We start from the raw sequence: 19,578 nt of genomic DNA, 5'->3' as shown, positions 1-19,578 counted from the left end.
GGACATGTCATTCGGGGACATCAACAGGACGTGTATGTTGACACTTGTTGGCCATTGTGACATGTGCATGTTGGGTTATCCTGATGGTAGGTGTTGTGTGATGTCTGTGATGCCACACCCAGACCAGTGACAGTTGTTCTGTTGTGTTTCCCTAGGTGGCTTCGACTTACCCTTGCCTACATGCAGCCCATGCTCCTGGTACATTGTGATCATGTTGAAGACTGTACATTCTGCAATAAAGACGGAGCGGACACGCTAACATGTGTGTGAGTATATTTTATTTACAATGGTGAGATGCAAGGGGGGGTGTACATTTCCATTGGGGGGTGGGGTGGAGCAGTGAGTTGACAGTTGTGGTATAGTCGAGTAGTCACCACATTGCTGTGGTGACCCAGTCCAACAGACAGATGCCATTCACAAGGCAATGTGGGGAAGGACAGTCCAAAAAGTAAATGCAGTGGTGGAGAGGGTTGCCATTATGAATGGCTCTGTGACTGGCGTCTGGCAGGTGCTTGGCCTCCAGATACTCCCAGGGTTTTCTTAGGACGGCCCCTTCGTCGTTTGGCAGAGGGGGCCCTGCTGCAGGGCCAGTGGGGTCTGAGGACTCACCCCTCTCTGTGGGCGCAGGGGAGGATGGTGAACTGTCATCATGTGGCCCACCAGAGGAAGGTGGGGGTGTTGTCTGTGGCGCATGCCTGTCCCTCAGTACCGCCACTTGCTGGCCCAAGAGGTCCACGATTTGTCCCATGCGGGTGTCGATGGACATCATCAGCAGGATAAGCTTGCCCAACAGTTGGTCCGACCGGCCCGTTTGTCCCTGGGCCTGTTCATATGCACCCAGGACTCTGGTGATGTGTTCCAGGGAGTGGGTCTCAACCTCCTGGTGTCCCTGGGTGACCCTGCCCCTCCCACCTGCCCTGCTGGCACAGCCTTTTTGCCTCACCACTGTGGGTACCCGCATCCTCTCCCTGCCCTCCTCCGTTGGTGGTGTGTGCTGGTCATCCTCTGGGACAGGGAGGGTGCTGCAGGCAGCACTGGTGGTGGTGGTGGCGGTGGCTGTGGCCGCACAGGCCGAGACAGCAGGGGTCTGCTGTGGAGTTGTTGTTGGTGCAGATGTGGTGGGGGGACGATGGGGTCCTGGGACCTGTTGCTCCCTGGCACACCAGATGGGCCGGCCTCAAGCTCATCGTCCATGGAATCCGAGAGTCCTTGTACCGGGGGTGGAGACTGGCTCTGCAGTTTGCTGGTGTTGTCCTCTGCAGTGAGTTCTTGGTCATCTGTGGGTCAGATGCGAAATGGTCATTGCAGTGCACCCGGCAAGCTTTGTGTTAGCTGTGTGTCATTCACTTTTTGTACACTGCACAATTGACATATAATCACATTGTTGACTATGTGCAGTACTGTGCTTCCTGACATGATGCAGTGGTACAGGCATTACTTGTCCATGGTGTGAGTCGTCAAGGCATACCATGCGACCCGTGTACAATTGAGGTTTACAGGGTCTTGTTGCCATCTAGGGCCTGGCACAACATGTGTTTCATTGAGAACTCATTGTTTATTTGTCTGACCTGGCAGACGTCACATCTGACCATGGACTGGCCATTGTCATCTCCTGCATACCTTTGTCCTGTCATGTGCATATCTTGATTTTTACCACCACACATGCTTTCTTATTTTTCGAATGTTCCTTGTTGCTCTGGCCCCATGGCGATGCACCTGTCAATAGGTGCTGTGCATGATTGTGCCCTGACTTTCTTCTAGTTGTGCATTGGTGTGTCACAATTTGGTAGCTGTGACAGTTTCCTTAGCTTACCTGTGTGCATACTGTGCTTGGCAATGGGGTAGGTATGCCTCTTTGTGCAAGGAGAGGGCTGGTGTTGTCATATGGCACCATTTAATTATTTAACAATGGGTGGGTGCACGTACTGGCCACTTACCTGTAAGTTTCTTTGGTGTACTGCAATGGCTTCCAACTGCTCCTGGGTGGGGGAGGGTTCCATCCTGCTCAGGTGTGGGACAAGGGGCATGGTGGGAGTAGTGGTGCAGGCCTCCACCCCACAAACAGCCTCATTGTGAAGATGGTTACCTACCTGTAAGTTTGTTTGGTATACTGCAATGGCTTCTGGGTAGGGTGGGGGAGGGCTCCATCCTGCTGAGGTGTGGGACAGGGGACATGGTGGGAGTAGTGGTGCAGGCCTCCCACCCCCAGCCACCCTCTCAGAGAAGATGGCTACCTACGTGTGAGTTTGATGTGGGTTGTGTAAGGGCTGACACATGCTTCGGCGGGGAGGGATCCATCTTGGTAGGCTGTGGGACAGGGGGTATGGTGGGAGTAGTGGTGCAGGACCCCCACCTCCAGACTCCCTCATTGTGAAGATGGCTACCTACCTGTAAGTTTGTTTGGTGTACTGCAATGGCTTCCAACTGCTTCTGGGTAGGGTGGGGGTGGGCTCCATCCTGCTGAGGTGTGGGAAAGGGGGCATGGTGGGAGTAGTGGTGCAGGCCTCCCACCCACAAACACACTCACTGTGAAGATGGCTACCTACCTGTACGTTTGGTGTACTGCAATGGCTTCCTACTGCTTCTGGGTAGGGTGGGGGTGGGCTCCATCCTGCTGAGGTGTGGGAAAGGGGGCATGGTGGGAGTAGTGGTGCAGGCCTCCCACCCCCAGACACCCTCCCAGAGAAGATGGATTCCTACCTGTGAGTTTGGGTTGTGTAATGGTTGAGACATGCTTCTGGGTGGGGTGGGGGGAGGGATCCCTTTTGCTGATGCTGTGTGCCAGGGGCCCTGGTGAGTGTTGTAGTGCTGTCTGTCCGTAGACATGCCCCCATGGTAATGTTGGTAGCTACGTTTGGAGTGAATGGGAGTGGGTGAATGTTGGATCTGTGAGCCATGTTTGTGTGAGTGTGTGGTGCAGATGGATGGTATGTGTCCTAGGTGGTGTAGCTTTGTAGTTGTGCAAGCAAGTACATATCAGTGTGGTGGTAGTCATTTGTTTGTACTTACCAGCCTCCACTCCCCCGGCTGCTCCTGTGAGACTCTCTGGATGCAGTATGGTAAGCACCTTCTCCTCCCATTGTGTGAATGGTTTTGGTGGAATGGGAGGGCCACCGCCAGTCCTCTGAGCCAGCTCACGGTTCTTGCTCCTCCTCTCCTTGACCACCCTCTTCAGATCATTTCACCGCTTCATGATCTCCTTTTTTGATCTTGGGGTGGTCCCTACTGCATTGACCCTTTGGACTATCCTTGCCCACATTTGTGTCCTTGTGGCTAATGGTGTCCGTTGGACCAGGCTACCAAAAAGCTGTGGTTCCACTCTGACTATCTCATCTACCATGCCCTTCAACTCACTCTCAGTGAATTTGGGCATTTTCTATGTGTTAAGTCAATAAGGACATTGTTCCCTGTTGGCGGTGAAACAAAAATGCCGATCACCTGCTCAACAAAGGAGGAAAAGGTGGGAAGGGTGTAAAAAGAGGAGGGGGAAGGAAGAGGGGGGGGGGGGAGAAAAAGGAGAGGGGAATAGAGGTGGGATGAAAAGAGGCAGAGAGAATTTCCCCAGTCTCAAGGATCCACTCCTGAAGGGGAGGACTCTATGAAGCCTCTCGTGAGCCCTCACACACCCCGAAGGATGTCTTGCTTCATCATTGGGCTAGTTGTTGTTCCTCGTCGGGCCGGCGCTGCAATGCCCGACGGTCCCCCGAAGGGTCTCTCTATCGGAGGTCTTTTAAAGAGAAAAGCCGTAAGGTGAATGCGGGTGTGTGGGCAAAAAAGCAGTGAGGTGGATCCGAGAGGTAAGTGATTGGATGCGTGCAAGGTGTGTGGTTTAAAAATGCCTAGGGGTGTCCAAAAGTGGATTTTTAATAATATGGAGCCTCTGGCAGACTAAAAAGACCAGAAGGTCACGGGGTCACTAATCAGCGTAAGGTGCTGGTGTGACTTCAATTAAAAGGTCGACATGTTTCACGCCTTGGATGCCCAGACGGGTCAGTGGCGTTTCATCAGGACCGTAGGAAAGTGAAAGGTAGTGCACGGTGAAGACGGGAGTGCCAGAGATTGGAAGGGTAACTCACGTCTAAGAAAAGGTTAAAAGTGGTACGGGGCTGCGGGGTACAGTGACCTGGTCAGCAATGACAAGAAGAACGTACCAGACTAGTGTAACCCTCGTGTTTCTGTACGGGGCTGCATAGGATCTGCCGAGGCTGCCAGCGCCCTATTTGGGTTGCGTCGGGGGCCGGCTCAGTCGTGAGTTACCCTTCCAATCTCTGGCACTCCCGTCTTCACCGTGCACTACCTTTCACTTTCCTACGGTCCTGATGAAACGCCACTGACCCGTCTGGGCATCCAAGGCGTGAAACATGTTGACCTTTTAATTGAAGTCACACCAGCACCTTACGCTGATTAGTGACCCCGTGACCTTCTGGTCTTTTTAGTCTGCCAGAGGCTCCATATTATTAAAAATCCACTTTTGGACACCCCTAGGCATTTTTAAACCACACACCTTGCACGCATCCAATCACTTACCTCTCGGATCCACCTCACTGCTTTTTTGCCCACACACCCGCATTCACCTTACGGCTTTTCTCTTTAAAAGACCTCCGATAGAGAGACCCTTCGGGGGACCGTCGGGCATTGCAGCGCCGGCCCGACGAGGAACAACAACTAGCCCAATGATGAAGCAAGACATCCTTCGGGGTGTGTGAGGGCTCACGAGAGGCTTCATAGAGTCCTCCCCTTCAGGAGTGGATCCTTGAGACTGGGGAAATTCTCTCTGCCTCTTTTCATCCCACCTCTATTCCCCTCTCCTTTTTCTCCCCCCCCCCCTCTTCCTTCCCCCTCCTCTTTTTACACTCTTCCCACCTTTTCCTCCTTTGTTGAGCAGGTGATCGGCATTTTTGTTTCGCCGCCAACAGGGAACAATGTCCTTATTGACTTAACTGTTACGAGTGGAGCACGGACATTGGACCATAACCAGCTCCTGGTCCCCCCCTCTCCTTTTTTGACTGAGCATTTTCTATGTGGCCATGGTGTGTGGTGTGCAAAGTGCTTGTGGGATTGCAGGAGTACGAGTGTTGGTTGTGGTTGTGCTGTGTATGGTGTGTGTTGTGCAGGGGGTTAGTTGTGCTGGTGTGGAGGTGTTGGTGGTGCTGTGTGTGGTGTGGCTAGTGATGTTGTGTCCTTTGCCTCTCCTGTCAGCTGTGGTATGTGTCCCTTCTCTCCTGGATTGTGGTCAGGGAAGGGGCTGGTTTTATACTCAGCTATGTGGGTGTGTCCAATTGGGGTGTTGCTGACAGGTGTGTTGTCCTGGTATTTGTATTTTCCGTTTTGCCATGTGGTTGTGTCATTGGGGTGTGTTTTGTGTATTTGGGGGGCATGGCTAGTTTTCTGTGTGCACTTTTTGGCCTTCTTGTGGGGTTCTGCTTCGTTCGCCATATTTTTTACGGTTCGTCTGCCACGGTGGCTGGGCTTCAGCTCTTCCGCTGGCTCTCCCATTCATCTCATTGTGCGACCGCGGCGGTCGGAGATGGTGGTACATACTGCGGGACTGTCGGGGATATCCTAATTTCCGGTGCGGTGTCTCCGCTGTACTTGCGGCGGGTTGGTGTTTTTCCGCCACGATTCCGACCGCCGCAGACAGATTTTGCCCATCTCCGCCCGCGGTGGTTTTTCTTGGCCTCGTTCCGCCGTGGTAGGATTTTTTGGGTGGTTAATCCTAATTTGGCCGCCGGTTTTCCCGCGGTGCCGGCGGGCGGTTGTTTTCCGCTTCCATTGCGGTTGGGGTGCTTTTCCGCACGCCATCCTAATGGACCTCTATATCTCCCCGTATTGTCATGTTCTTTAGGATAGCCCTGTCATGTATACCCCATTTTACATACATTGTCCGATCCACACGACAATAACGATGCTAAACAGGTGACCTTTTACCTAGTAGCTTGCTCCTGTCTCTTCAACACCAGGCTCTCGGTACTCTATCACAATTCCTGTACCTGACGTATATAAATATGTCCTCAGGCACGGCATAATTATTCGGTATAAAGGTCACCACTTTTTTCATCCTTGGCCAATAGCCAGCTGTGCATGATTGCATTTGTTTGGAAAAAACATTCATAATTGTTTCCAAAACATTTATGGTTGCTTTAAAAACATATTGATTCTAGAAAAATCCCTGGAGTGACCACTCTAGTATAAAAGACCCTTATTCCCCCTACAAATCAGAGGAGAAATCCTTCCAAGCTGACACGGGGTCTTGCATGCTGAATCTTCGGCACGCAGCAGTCTGACAACCCTTGCGGGGTGTTATCCTTGACGCAGAGATGGGGTCCTTCCTTATAAACTATCAGGTGAGGGGGATGGTGCTTCCCTAGGGGATTCTTGGACACATACATGCATATACATGCTACACATACATATCTAGGCTAGGTACATTCAAGAAAAATTCTTAGGGTGCACATTTTAGGAATATGCAAGTACTACTGTTTTTATCTGAACTCCTTATGTTCATCTTATTAGCACTATGATAGAAATGTATCTACTATTCACTATATTGGTACTTGCAATCTCTTTTGTATGCTTCTGTCTCCTGATTGTCACAGCACATGTGTTTTACACCAGATTATAAATACTCATTGAAACATCCTAATCGTCAACCTGTGCATTTTCTGAGAGTAAGCGAGCATGAGTATCTGAGCGGAACATACTGTACTGTTCTCCACGATCACTGAGGAAACAGGGTTGTCATGTCCAGTGGTTGCCTGAAACTACCTATGCCACTGTAGGATAGGGGGTGGTAGTGGCACTGTTGAGCTAGGTGGTCTAACGGCTGACATATGTGGGGCTGTCCGGAAGCGGTTGGGACACCAAGCCCTCAGTTGAGGTAATCCAAAACACGCAGGTCCTGGGTATTCCTTAGAACTACACGACATGGCGCCGCAAACGTTGGTTTGGTTCTTATATGAACAGTGAAAATCTTAGTAGTTCAGTCGTGCTTTCTTAGAAAGCCCTACTCACACTTTTCAGAGGCGTCTGAAGTGGGAAGGGAGATCCACCTCAGCTGAGAAGATATACTCAGTGTATTGGCTGAAGGTTTAAACAAGCTTATAAGGATAAAAGGTTCCCACATTGTGCAAAAACCTTAGGGGTCGATTATAATGGCGGGCGGATCGCCACCGCCCACATGGCGGTGGCGATCCACCCTCCATAATCCACTGCATGCCTCCCATCCGCCTCCGCCACATTACGATGGTGGGGGGGACCCCGGCGGGCGGAAAGACCGTCTGCCGTTTTCCGCCGGTCGACTCGTCAACCGGGCGGAATATGGGCATGACATGGAGGCGGTATCTGCAAGACACCGCCGTCCATATCATGATGCTGGCGGTCTTTAGCCTTTCCATGGCGGCATTGCCGCCATGGAAAGGCAAGCGGTCCTTGCTGTTGGGGGCCCGTAGCGGGCCCCCAGGGAGTTGGGGGTGGAGGGTGCATATGGGGGGTACCTATGGTATCCCCCTGCATTTGCATGTACAATGGCGCAGGCACAGCGCGGTGCCTCTCACGTTGTGCATTCAAATGCACAACTTGCCTTTTTAACCTTGCAGCGGGTGCTGCTGGCAGCACCGCCCGCCGCAATGTTAAAAATACGGGATGCGCCCACCAGTGTAGCGGGCGGATCATAATTTCATCAACAGGACCGCCGCACCTATGGCGGGCGGTCCCTTCAGCCGTTGTCCGCCCGCCATCGCAATCGACCCCATAGTTACTAGAACTTTTTAGTTCTTCTCCTGAGAAATGACTGAGTCCACGAGTGGTGCTTCAGATAAGAAGAATTTGCAAACGCTCTTAACATCACACGGAACTGCAGACATCCAGTAAGAATCACTGACAGAATATCGAAGGTCAGAATATTGACCTACAAAAATATCGCAGCAAGAATATCGAAGTCAAGAACATCGACATCCTATCTTCATTATGGTAAGTACAAAAATATCTTAGTACATAATATATATAATTGAAATAAACATAGTTGAAATTATTACAAAATGTTTAAAAATTATAAGTAATATATAGATAATGTAAAAATAAATTAAACATATACACATAATACATAATATATATACTTACTTATTAATATGTTTTAATCATTATTTTGATAACTTTTAAATTGTTTAAAAAAATTATACATTATAAATACATCTATCCACATAAAACAATAATATCAATAAAAATGTAATAAATAAATTTAACAAATTAAACAAAAAATATTTTTTAACTTTTTAAAATTAATTATATACTACATTAGCTGAAATAATACAAACAATATTAGATAGCGGAGGGAATAAAATTACTATTCCAACTCCAAACAGTGCAGCAGTAGGGAAAATGTTGGATAGCGTAGGGGTAAAAATTACTATTCCCACCCCACTGAGTGCAACAGTAGAGAAAGTGTTGGATAGCATAGGGTTCAAAATCACTATTCCCACTCCAAGGAGTGCAACAGTAGGGGAAGTGTTGGATAGCGTAGATGTAAAAATTACTATTCACACTCCAGTGAGTGCAACAGTAGGGAAAGTGTTGGATAGCGTAGGTGTAAAAATTACTATTCCCAGTCCAGTGAATGCAACAGTAGGGAAACTGTTGGATAGCGTAGGGGTTAACATTACTATTCCCACTCCAGGGAGTGCAACAGTAGGGAAAGTGTTGGATAGCGTAGGCGTAAAAATTACTATTCCCACTCCAGTGAATGCAACAGTAGAGAAAGTGTTGGATAGCGTAGGGGTTAACATTACTATTCCCATTTCAGGGAGTGCAATAGCAGGGAAAGTGTTGGATAGCATAGGGTCAAAAATAACTATTCCCACTCCAGGGAGTGCACAGTAGGGAAAGTGTTGGATAGTGTAGGGGGTTAAAATCACTATTCCCACTCCAGGGAGTGCAACAGTAGGGAAAGTATTGGATAACGTAGGGGTGAAAATTACTATTCCCAGTCCAGTGAGTGCAACAGTAGGTAAAGTATTGGATAGCGTAGCAGTTAGAATTACTATTCACATTCCAGCGAGTGCAACAGTAGGGAAAGTGTTGGATAGCGTAGGGGTTAACATTACTATTCCCACTCCAGGGAGTGCAACAGTAGGGAAAGTGTTGGATAGCGTAGGCGTAAAAATTACTAATCCCACTCCAGTGAGTGCAACAGTAGGGAAAGTGTTGGATAGCATAGGGGTAAAAATCACTATTCCCACTCCAGTGAGTGCAACAGTAGGGAAGGTTTTGGATAGCGGAGGGGTTAAATTAACATACTTATTAATTAAATATTTTTTGTAAAATAAATAACATATTAATAATTAATTACCAAAAATAATAAATACCAATTCTGGTGCCGATTCCGATCCTGGAAAAATTTTCCCCGTACGAATCGTAACCGGATTTTTTTCTGAACGAATCGTACAAGTACCGTACAAACTGGCAAGTACGATTTGTATGGGAAAAAGTCCATACGAATCGCATTGGGAAAATTCCCCCACACGTCCTCGGGTCGGAAAAAGTGTCCGACACGTCCCCGGACGATTATCCGTACGAATCGGAAAAATGAAGTCCGAGCGCGCAAGTACGATCTGTCCCGTCCGTCCGAATGTACACCCGTATGGAAAAAAGACCGTCCGGAGCGAACTTCAATACCAACCATGGAGACATGTGCCCGCATACGTACGAGACGTACCCCCACCCGTGTATGTACGAGTCGTACCCCCACCCGTGTATGTACGAGACGTACCCCCACCCGTGTATGTATGAGTCGTACCCCCACCCATGTACCCCCACCCGTGTATGTACGAGTCGTACCCCCACCGGTGTATGTACGAGACGTACCCCCACCCGTGTATGTACGGTGCTGACCCCCAGCGCGTAGCTGAGATTGTTCTATATTCTGTCCATCAACTGTTGTTTTTGCATTTGTCACCCCGAGTGGGTCGGGTATGACCAGACGTGGTTCCCGTGTCCTCCATGCCACTGGAATCAAGCTATCCTGGCTGAAGATAGGTGAAACCCTGAAACCGGTCCTAGGATGCTTGTTTCCAGTCCAGGGAGAACCTGGCTTGGCAGTTCGGGCTGGACTGTTCCCATGAGGCACAGGGTCAAGACTGATCTGCATATGGCTGGGTTCAAGCTGGAATGGCATGGTGAGCAAAAAAACGATGGATTTAGGCCCAGATCTCTGTACTGGTGTGAATGTATGACATTGTTCTGCATTCTGTCCATCAACTGTTGTTTTCACCTTTGTGATTGAGGCTCACAAGGTGTTCAGATCTGAAGTATTCTATTCTTGGTTCAGTTCCCACTGACCACAGGCTAGTGGCAGGCATAAATGGTATTAATCTTAGTAACAAGTATGATTTTTCTTTAAATAACATTTATAAATTAATTCCTTGTTTCAGCTAATTTTCTTCTGCTTAGTTCATAACTGACTAGACCCTGCACTTTTTCAGATCCCCCTTTCCTTTAAATTGTCCTTTGCATTAAACTCTGTCTTAATGGACCTATGCTGCATGATGATTCTTATCTGCCTGACTTCAGTTAAACTTAGTTACCTTCTCTCAATGTCCAGGGGCTTTGCTTCTGGGCTCCAATCAGATACAATGCTCATCTGTGCCATTAACGGTGTAAATATATTACTGAGTAAAAACATATCAGTATATTATTTGTGTTGAGAGAATACTGATTTGACTGTGATGAGTCCTTTTTCTAAAAACTACTAAGCGATGGTTCCCAGATGGTCCCGAGCCAATATCCAATATCCAGTGCCTATCCCTAACCTGTGGCTCCAGTGTCTTTTATTTGTCCCATTTTTTCCCTGGTAGCTATTTGAGACATTTACCGATACAGTGTTTCAGGCAGAACTGGTGGGGTAGTGGGATTCTCAGGGGGCCTAATAAAAAGATAGGACAGGCTTATCTTTTTATATGCGGAGTTCTCCGCCAGACTGCAAATTCTCCACAGTCGTAAAGTTACTATAAAATCGTAGTTTGTGAATACAAAAAAAGAGTACATTTATTCAAAAGTATAATTTTACCTTTGTGAATTAGGCCCTCGTTGATCATCATAAACTTTCTCAAGGTGTCACCAGCTCCCACATCTTCTTGGTGGGCAGCACATTACTGCTCAATTTGATGTGGAAAGGACTAATGAATCATCTGATTTAATCTTGAGTGTTTCCATAAAGGCTAGTTCATTGGCAGACAAATGTTTGGCATAGCTGTAGTATTAGCCTCAGTGCAAGAAACTGGACTATTATTTGAGGTGTTTGACTACCCACCTCAAGAAATTTTCACGATTCTCAAAATTGATAAATAAGTTTGAACTCAACGCTCTTGTAGCTAAGTCACGGATGTGACAGGCTTAACTTAGGGCAGTATGGAAACTATTTGTGCAATACCAAAATAGTAATAAAGTCAAAATGCAAAACAATAAAAATACGAAACCGCATTACAAAATAGAGTAAAATATATCAACCAAAATTACACCAATATTACAAAAATCCAATAAGAAGAACTGGAAATTTCGTAAAAAATTTTAAATAGAGAAAGCATCAAAAGCTCCAGTGATAGTCAAGGCTCACAATAGAGCAGGACCTACGCACCATTTGAGGCGGACTACATTGGAACATGGCTTAAATACATCTACTAGGTTTGTCCTGGTCAAACATTTTACCTTGTGACTTAGAGCCTGATTTATACTTTGGGGGATGGGATACTCCGTCACAAATGTGATAGATATTCTGAATGCTGTATTACAAATGCCAGAAGATATAATGTAATTGTAATACTGCGGACGGGATGTCCGTCACAATTGTGATGGTGTATACCATACGCCAAAGTATAAATCAGGCCCCAAGTCTTTTACATCCCTATCAACCAATGGAGTACAATTTTAAAGCCCCTAGGAAGTCAGGGGAGGCACTTAGAGATGCACAGCGTGGCAGGCAAAAGTGACTAGCAGGGTCCAGTCCAGATGCAGTTGCCACTGATCAGCTGGGCACTTCCAGGAAAGGCCTCCTGTAGCTTGTTGTCTCTCTCGATCTACACAGGAGGTCATCCAACTGACCCATGGAGTCCACTTTTTTGTCCTGGGTACAAGATGAAGTGGGTGCAGTCCTTCAGGGCTCCTCTCAGGTCACAAACAGAAGGTCCAGTCCATTTCTGACCTTCCTCAGGTCCAGAAAGTGCTCTTAGTATTTCAATTCTGTATTGGGTTTTTAGAATATTTTTAAAGCATGGCCAAGCATGGTTATCAGAAATGTATATACTCAAAGTACAAAGAAACAAAGGACAACATTGCCATTAAACATATTTCACCTTCCTCCACTTACTTAAGAGAGATAGAATTGTTCAATGGTATCAAACGTCCCTAATATGCATCTTATATAAATCTTCTTTACCTCCTCAGCACCTTGAGCATATTTATTATTAAAAGTCTAAAGTTCTGGTTGTGACTGTCAACCAAGGGCTGTTCATATTTTCAAAAGAGAGGAAAATTAGGAGATAGGCCGACCATATAGATTACAAAATAGATTGCTGGTCCTGCAGAAAATAGATAATGCATTCATAAGATGCAACTGAAAACATACATTGGATCCAGTCATTATGTGTAGGTGTGGCTGATTATTTCTAACATCTCACATTTTGGCCACTGCTAAAAAGGTATCAGTCCAGCGCTTCAGATGACGGGTCAGGTCTGATAAATCGTCTGCATAACTAACAGGATACGCTTTATAGAAAAGCCTAATTGGATAGAAGAGTTGATTCATGATAGCAGCTACCTTATGAGAAGAAATATGAAGAGCATGGCAAGACCATAATAAATGTGCCATATGTCCTCCTCTGTTACCGAACCTCCAGCAATTAGAGGAATTCAATACATTTGCATGGTGAAACCTGTGGGGAGGCCAGTTCCAGTTATGCAGACTCTTGTAGTAGCTACATTTTAGTGTGGTTTCTCTCATCCCTCAGTCATGTGAGTGCAAGAGGGATAGCCATGCCTCACTGGAATACTCCAAACTCAAAACAGTTTGCAATCTTGTCTTAAGAGTAGTCCTCATTGCCTTAGAGTGAATCTCTTCCTAATATGTTGAGTAAAGTGTGGAGATGACCCCCTTAAATTCAGCAATGAATTGAAGAGTCTAACAATGGCTGTGTAAGAGAGTTTTGAACTCAAGCAGTCCTTTAATCGGAGGAATCTCCAAAACTGAGACATTCCAAGGTGAAATTATGCTCCTAGATCTTCGAAGGACTTTACTTTGTCATCATCTATTAATCATCTCAGTTGAACCTTGTCCTTTTTTGGGGGGTTATCCACAAACGTTTTGCCTTCTTCCTCCTATTTTTTCTGATGTGTTTTTGTTGTTTTTTTTGGACTCTGAGCACTTTAACACTGCTAATAAGAGTTAAAGTGCATATACTCTCTGTCTAAATTGTATTGTGATTGTTTTATCCATGAATGGCATATTTGATTACTGGTAAGTCCCTATTAAAGTGCATGGTGTGTGCCCAGGGTCTACAAATCAAATGCTACTATTGGGACTGCAGCACTGATTGTGCCACCCACATCGGTAGCCCTGCAACCGTGACAGACCTGTCACTACAGTGTCTGTGTGGATAGTTTTAAACTGCCATGTTTACCTGGCAAGTGCACCCACTTAGAACACACTAGCCCTGGTATGTGACCAGGGATGGGAACTAGAGGCACAGGGCACTAGGTGCTAGCCAGCCTCCAACACGAAATTTGAACGCAAGTGGGGCTGCTCCTAGTGAAGTGATCTACAGGTGCCTAGAGATGCGTTATTGGTGGGGGCATCTTACAAAAAGTGAAGGACTGGCCTCAAACACTCCTGGTGTCATGCTTCATCATAGGCCGTCCTCGCCCTCTATAAACTCAGTTTGATAGAGGGCGGGCATTCACCTGATGACAAGGATGCACTTCTAAACTAAGTGGGGGCCCGTGTATGGTGTTAAAAAAAGTGTGCGATGACTAGGGAAATAATTATCCCTTCACCGTGGTGTTTGTGGTCAACATGTTTCTGCCCAATGTCCCATGCAGTTACGTGGCATTTGTCAGGACCTTATATCTAATGGGCTCTGTCTTTATAATTGAATAACTAAATAAAGATCAACCACTTTAAGGGATGTGAATTATCACTATTCCCACTGTTATTGGACTTCAAGTCTAGCCTGTAGAAAAAGAAACCGACCTCTCCCAACAATGATGGAATGTCGCAGAGGGCGAACGCGATAAAGACAGGAAGGTGCCAATGCTCACCTTCGGTGAGACGGCCAAAGTCAGGCAGTCAGGCATCAGCTAGCGGGGACACCGGATCCCACTAAGGTGCTACCAATATACCTTAATTGGCACCAATTACATACAAAGGAGGACTATATAAGGCCCTACAAAACCCGCTTCCATTTACAGATGGGGAGGCGAAGCAGACACAATTAGGTCACACGGCGGAAGGCGCACCGAGAGACAGTAAGAGTATGGATGTGGGTGTGTGTGTGGGTGCGTGTGAAATGCCCTGTTTAGGGTACTTTCTCTGCCTCTCCCCAAAAACAGTTTTTAAAAAAAAACTTCAGCTTCTATGTTGAAACTTGATATATCATCATCAGGTTGATGGCTGAGGTGGAGGAGTGTGGCTCAATGGTTAGAGCGGCAGACCCTTAAGCAGAGTTCTGGCCAGGGACCAGGGTTCGATTCCTGCCTCGGCGGGGCTCGGGCTCAATTTCCTCGGACCTGTCTATTCTCGCCTCGGTGCCTATTCTAATCACGGGCCCCATCGCTGCAACTCTGGGCAATAGCTTGCTTAGCCTCCACACCGGCCCCAACAGCGCTAAGGATGCCTGGCTTCGCCCTGGGGGTGCCCAGGAGTGGACACTTCACAGGGAAAGCCAGGAGGGGTTCCACAGCGGTATGAGTATCAGCGCCAGGAAACCGCAAAGGCGACACCGCAAGGTGTCCGTCTGGTGACAGTGCGCTCTATAAGTACCTTGACATTTACAGGTTTGTTTTCCTTTCTTTCCCACTTTCCCAGAATGTTGATAGAGGGGCCTTCCCCCACGCCTCCCATGGAGAAAGTAGGTTAGAGTTCTAGGGTAAGTTATAAGAGATACTCTCTCGTAGTTTCTATAGGAGTGCACACAAGTATGAGTGACACGTGTCATGCGCCTTGAACAACCACGCGCGATAAGCAGTGTGGTGATGGATGGTTACTTCTGCAATAACCAGCGGAAACTTACATATCACGTCAGTGTTTGTTTTCTTTCTTTTTCTACAGGCTAGACTTGAAGTCCCATAACAGTGGGGATACAGATAATTCACACCCCATTTAGTGGTTGATCTTTATTTAATTATTTAATTATAAAGACGGAGCCCATTAGATATAAGATCCCGACGAATGCCACATTGGGCAGAAAAATGTTGACCACAAACACCACAGTGAAGGGATAATTATTTCTCTAGTCACCACACACTTCTTTTAACACCATACAGTTGCCCAATTTATTAAAATTAATCTTTATGACAACTGTAATGGTTTTTAGATCACTTTCACTACCCACGGGCCCCCACTTAGTTTAGAAGTCCATCCTTGTCGTCAGGTATATGCCCGCCCTCTATCAAACCGAGTTTTTAGAGGGCGAGGACGGCCTATGATGAAGCATGACACCAGGTGGTGTGTGAGGCCAGTCCTCAACATTTTGTAGGATGCCCCCACCAATCACACATCTCTAGGCACCTGTAGATCACTTCACTAGGAGCAGCCCCACTTGTGTTCAAAGTGCACCCACCTGCCAGGCCTACCCTTCCCTTTTACTACATGTGAGGCACCCCTAAGATAGACCCAAGGTGGCCCCATGGGCAGGCCGCAGTGTATTTGAAAGGTAGGACATAAACTGGTGTGTTTTACATATCCTAATAGTGAAATACTGCTATATTCGTTTTTCACTATTGCAAGGACTATCTCACCCATAACTTATCATTGGAGCTGCAGTGTAACCGCTAACCTCCAATTGGGAAGAGATAAAGAGGCTTGAAGTTTGTGGTCCCTGAACTCACAATTTAAATGTACATCTTCTAGAGAAGTTGCTTTTTAATTTGCTTGTTTGAAAATGGCACTTTTAGAAAGTGGGCATTTTCTTGCTTTACCATTGTGTGCCTCTGACTGCCTGTGGCATCCACGTCTGAGGGAGTGTGACAGTTGGGCTGTTTGTGCATTCACTTCCGACAGCCACACAAAAGGAGCTGAGGTGTGCCCTGCATATCTTGATGGCCCATCGCCTGGCAGATCGGTCTTTCCGAGCTAGAGTGGTGGGAAGAGTTGTCACTGAAAACTTGAACAGGGCCTCACATAAATCTGTCTCCACACCCCCCATCCCCTGTAGTGTGCCTGGAGCCAAGTCAGGGAAGGGCAGGGCCTTCAGCACTACAAAGGCTTTCATTTGAAGCTTGCCTACTTCAAAGGAAGAAGGTGGTATTAGTACTGGAGCTGTGACACCATAACTTCAGAACACTACTGGACTAAGAGGACATTCTCCCAAGAAAAAGAGCTGGAGAAACTTTCAGAATGGACTACCGTTTGCTGTCTGCTTTGGTGTTTTGGCCTGCTGCTTGCTGCTTTTATCTTGGGCAATGAAAGGAGTGGAATTTGCTTTCTACATCCTGCTTGCCAAGGGCTTGTGTGTGCTTGACTCCTGTTAAGACGTCTCAGGGCCATCAAAGACTTCATCTGCAGTCCCTGAGCTCCTGTGCTGGGAGTTCACACCTGGGCCCTTGGAGGTAATTTTGCTGCAAAGAACCAAGAAAATCCATGCATGGACTCTCAGTGTCTGTTTTTACCGACCAAAGCATTGCTGTGTGCGGCTGCAGAATCGACACAGTGCCTGCCGTATGGCTGAAGCATCACTGCAACTCAAATCCCAAGCACCATTTCACAGAAATCCGTGGCGCATGCTCCAACTCCGACACGGGCCCTGCTGTGCGGCTGAAAAAAGCAACGCATCACCTGCTTCGTGACTGGGAAATCAACGCAGCCTCTGTTCCGCCACTGCCTCATCGACCCAGTGCATCCGGATTTTCGGCGCATCGTCCCTGTGAGCCAAGTTCTTCATTAACGTGGCCCTGCCGTAAGGAATTAAGGGCACGTGTCCAAAGATCGACGCATCCCCTCCCTTCACAGTAAGGAATCATCGGATCACCTCCCCTGGTAGAAAGGAATCAACCAGAGCAGAACTCTCTTATGTACACTTTCCGTGTTGAGAGTCCTGCTCTGGTTGCACGTCGGTTCTTACTTGGAGGCATAATTACGAAAAAATGTCAGAGTGCAGGGATGTGCCAAATTTGGCAGTGCAGTGCTCTGACATTTTCACAGAGCAGGGCTGTGCCGTATTCACAAGAATACAGTGCACCCCTGTGTTTTCCCTAGCGATGCGTTAAATTTAGCTGCCCAATGCTAATGCATGCACCCTTGCACTGTAGCATCCTTTTGGAACCTGCACATCCCTGCAAAAGTCACGCATCGCAGCTGCCTGCACCAAAGCCGTGGACATTACTCACCAAGTGCACAACGCAACGACCTTGACCTAGACTTTCAACGAAGCCCCAACTTTGCCCAGCACCTCCGAAGAACTGCTTTTACGTGAGTCTTGGACTCCGCATCACTGTTGGAAATGGCCCTTTTTGCCGGGTTTTCCCCAAACTTTTTGCTTCTTCCTCCCTATTTTTTCCTGACCTGTCTTTGTTGGTTTTAGGACTGTGGGCACTTTACCACTTCTGAACAGTGCTAAAGTGCATATGTTCTCTGTGTAAATTGTGTTATGGTATAGTGTTTCCATGATTGGCATATTTGATTCAATAAGTCCCTAGTACAGTGCACTGAGAGTGCCCGGGCCTGTAAATCAAAGGCTACTAGTGGCCTTGCAGCACTGATTGTGCCACCCACAGAAGTAGTCCTGTAAAGGTGACTCAGATCTGCCACTGCAAAGATTGCGCACAATTTGTAACTGCCATGTCGACTTGACAAGTGCACCCACTTGCCAGGCTGTTATCTTCCCTTTTTTTACATATGCGTCACCCCTAAGGTAGGCCCAAGGTACCCCTGTGGGCAGGGTGCTATGTTTGTTAAAGGTAGGACATGTACTGGTGTGTGTGACATGTCCTGGTAGTGAATTACAGTGCATTTCATTTTTCACTATGGAAAGGCTATCTGTCCCATAGGTTAGAGTGGGAGTTTATTTATAACATTTTATAAATATAACTTTCCCTTGGGACAAGATAGGAAGGTAAAGTTTAGTATGCCTGAATGCAGAATTTTTGAAATGCATCTTTTAGTAAAGATGATTTTGATGTTCTGTGTTTGAAAATACCACTTTTAGAAAGTAGGTATTTTCTTGCTTAGTCATTCTATGTGCCTCTGCTGGTTTGTGTATTGACTGTCTGGCTTTGGAGTGACAGGGGTTGGGAGGTGCATTCTCTCAGATGGCCACCGGGGGGGGGGGGGGCGGTGATGTGTGTCCTGCCATTCGTGAATGAGTCAGGGCCTGGGCTGAATAAACGATAGGCTGTATTCAGTAGTGGGAGGAGTTTTCACTAGCACCTGAATAGACCTTGGCTGCATTTAGAGTAGTGGGAGGAGATTTCCTTGCACATGAATGGGCCTGGTTTGCCTTGAATAATCCTGCCAGGAAGCTGGGCTAGAGAGGACAGAACTGGTTTGGACTAAGCACAGACACCCTCTGCCTGAGAGAACAAAGGACTTTTAAATATAAATACTGGGGCACAGACCCCAGAATGTTAGAACTCGCTGGAATCAAGGAACCTGCCAAGGAGAAGAGCTGCCAGGAGGAGTACTGCCCCTTTGCTGTGTTGTTGCTTTGTTGGGTTGGCCTGTAGTTGCTGCTTCTGCCTTGGGCAATGAAAGGACTGGACTGAACTTTATTTGACCTGTGCTGAGTATCTCCAAGGGCTTGAAGTAGAGCTTGCCTCCTGTACTGAAGTCTCAGGGACTGCAAAGACTTCACCAACTTCTGGGTACCGCTTCTGCAACCCCTGCCTCAGTTGCCACAGAGAAGGGAAACGCAACCGACTCCATTGCTGGCTCTGTGTCCTAACGGCACCTCATAAGGCACTGTCCGCATCTCGCACCGCAACCCTGGTCTCACTGGCGACGACGACCAACTCCGCATCCACCGAGTCGTTGCACGCACCGAGACCTCTGGGCACCACACTCCACACCGCCTAGCTTCACTTTGCCATCCTGGTCTCACCAATGCCGTCACTGCTGTTGACTTCAACACCCGTGACCGCATCGTGGCTGGGGGCACCACTCGTAAGTCTCACGGTGCACTGCCTCGTCCCACACAGCAGTCTGGGCTGACCAACGCCAGCTCCCACTAACCGGCTCTGTCCCTTGCACCACAGCCTGCCAGCACTGCATCGAGCTCTGCCTTACCCTGCACCGTAAGCCTTGGTCTCACCAACACCATCTGGACGATCGTCCCCGAGCTGCTGCCTGCACCGCATCGAGACTAGGGCACCGTACCCAGCACT

General features: G+C 47.6%; 1 protein-coding gene across 2 annotated transcripts in view; it reads left to right on the top strand.

The window, feature by feature from the left end:
• The window catches only part of LOC146869660 (uncharacterized), a 97,819-nt gene that overhangs the window by 62,302 nt on the left and 15,939 nt on the right, over window positions 1–19,578 (top strand). Inside the window, exon 2 of one of the 2 annotated variants that reach the window (XR_014962848.1) lies at window positions 156–266. The exons of the other annotated variant lie outside the window; for it this stretch is intronic. The gene's annotated coding sequence lies outside the window, so the exon portion shown is untranslated. The remainder of the gene's footprint in view (window positions 1–155; window positions 267–19,578) is intronic. 2 annotated transcript variants of the gene reach the window in all.

Source organism: Triturus cristatus, chromosome 1_1 (assembly GCF_964204655.1).
Source record: "Triturus cristatus chromosome 1_1, aTriCri1.1, whole genome shotgun sequence".
NCBI lineage: Eukaryota > Metazoa > Chordata > Amphibia > Caudata > Salamandridae > Triturus > Triturus cristatus.
The sequence above is the reverse complement of the archived record's forward strand: the minus strand, read 5'-3'. Positions and strand labels throughout refer to the sequence as shown.